Source organism: Leptonychotes weddellii, chromosome 7 (assembly GCF_054177405.1).
Source record: "Leptonychotes weddellii isolate Sample4059 chromosome 7, ASM5417740v2, whole genome shotgun sequence".
NCBI lineage: Eukaryota > Metazoa > Chordata > Mammalia > Carnivora > Phocidae > Leptonychotes > Leptonychotes weddellii.
The window spans coordinates 126140749-126143129 of NC_138375.1; the positions used below are offsets into that span (position 1 = coordinate 126140749).

A 2381-nucleotide genomic window follows, 5' to 3' on the forward strand; every position below is an offset into this window, starting at 1 on the left:
GTGTTATTTAGACATTCAAGAGAATTTATTAATATTTGTAGAAACTGGGATTTGGGGGTAGGCAAGACATTCATTAAAATGTTTCCAAATTTAAATAATGGAATACTCATATTACACCTGAAAATTCATTATACAATATATTTTTTCAATTGGAGTATAGTGAAGAAAAAGATATGGTTTTAAGATGTTATATAAAAGAAGACACTAATGCTGCAAAGGTATTTGCTGTTATTTCTTGACAGTGAATGTGCATTTGTGAACTGCTTTAAAATGACAAAAATAAATAAATGTAGAAATAATTTGGGAGGTAATCCTCAACTATAAAATTTTAATGCCCTACAGTATTTTGTGAAGACTCTTCTACTTCTTGAGGGCTGGGGCAAGGATGTACAAGAAAATTTTAAGTAAAAACATTTCTGTGAGTCAGATATAGATGCCTGTTTATCTACAAAAACATACCCTGTTGTTGAAAACCGATTTCTGGGCTCTGGAGCCGAAATAAAACATCAAGACAGAGTTTGCGGATAAAGAGGAACGATAGTTTTATTGCTTTGCCAGGTGAAGGAAGCTGCAGCAGGCTAATGCCCTCAAAACTGCAGACCCGAGGTGCCTGGGTGGCTTAGTCAGTTGATCATCCAACTCTTGATTTTAGCTCAGGTCGTGATCACAGGGTCCTGGGATAGAGCCCCATGTGGGGCTCTGTGCTCAGGGTGGAGTCTGCTTCAGATTCTCTCTCCCTCTCCCTCTGCTCCTTCCCTCATTCACGCTCTCTCTCTATGCCCCTCTCTAAAATAAATAAATAAAATCTTAAAAACAAAACAAAAAACCTGCAGACCCACTGGGGTAAAAGGCTGAGGAGTGTTAGAGGAAAATACAGGATCTGGGCAGTTTAGATAGGAATCCGGTATGAGTCGTGTTCATCATGTCTTCAAGGTGGTGTCCGACTAGCCCAGGCGCTGGCCATCCAAGTCTCATGACTGAGTATACACTGAAGTCAGCACAACGTCCACATCAATTCTGAGTTCCCTGAACAAAGGATTCTACAGAAAAACAAGGCAAGGGGAGGGGGAGGCTTTAAGAATGAGGAAGAGAAAAATCTGTTCTGTTTAAAGCCAAGCCTTGCTAAAGCACGAGTGTGCCCATCTGAATTTCCTTCCATCTTTATGTTTCTATAGTGATTTCAATATCCTACAAATACGTTCACTGCCTAAAATGATAGTAATGATGGATGCCAGAAAAGCTAAGCACAATTTCGTGCAGAATATTACAGATCAGAATACAGAGAATAAAGAGAAATTGAACCAAGGGTTATTCAGAAAGACAGGAGAAAGTGAAACCTGAGATTTACTCATCCAAACTCTGACAATCAGGTCTGATAACCTCAGAAGAATTCATGGGTAAAATGGAATGAGACCCACCCCTCCACACCCTTCCCCAAGAGAGCAACAGAAGGACTAGCTTCCCCTGGGATTCCTCAACGGGCAGCTCCCTTCTCTGCCCATAAGTCCCAAACAACCGCTTGGCCTCACTTCCTTTCTTATCCATGGAGAACTTCCTTCCAACCAAGAAAGAAGAGATTACTGAAGCCATGCCTTGCCTCCTCTCAACTCCTTTATTTTGATTTCTGAGTTAAGATACAAAGAATTTACAGAACAAGCCATTTGCTTTCATGTTTTGTTTCTTTTCCTCAGTAATTTTGAGACAAAAATCATTCAAATGGGAATGATGAGGGATTTTAAGAATTTTCAAATCCATTTTTAAAAGACAATTATTTTAATAGATATGTAAATTATCTTAGTAACCTCTACCTAGAAAAGTCAATATTCTGGAGACCACATTGGAAAATAGCAGGTCCACCCTCACAGGCTTTGATATTAACAAAGTTTAAAGTCTGGGTGTTGCACTTGTTACAAGTCTATACATAGAGATAGCAATTGGGACTGGCAACAAAGAATTTCTTCCCTGGCTGTCTCCACTTGAATTGTTTCATGAGAAAACGTTCTGCTTAGAGTATTGATACTAAAGTGGATATGCTACACATTTTTTTTTCCCCCACATCATACAAGTAATGTGCCGAGGTCATAACAAGGTTTCAGGAAGACACAAGTCACACAATGGCGTGAACACCCACTCATGAACAACAAAATGATCAATGATATGCTAAATATTTAGCCTCTAGATTTTCTAAATTTGATACCTGCACCATCACTAGAAAGCTGTATTCCAAGCCTCTGTAGAGCTGGTTTTACCCAACTTTTCCCGAAGGCTTAAGCGGGCCTTAGGTCTTTACGGAGGCCTGCAGCAGCACTTGGGCAGTGGCAGACTGACCATGAACTTGACGAAGTTCAACCTGCAGGGCCCCTCACCGGCACAGGGCCCTT

General features: G+C 40.2%; 1 pseudogene; it reads right to left on the reverse strand.

The window, feature by feature from the left end:
• Positions 1 to 2055: 2055 nt before the first annotated feature.
• Positions 2056 to 2150, reverse strand: LOC115942708 (small nucleolar RNA U13; annotated as a pseudogene).
• Between the last annotated feature and the right edge of the window lie 231 nt (positions 2151 to 2381).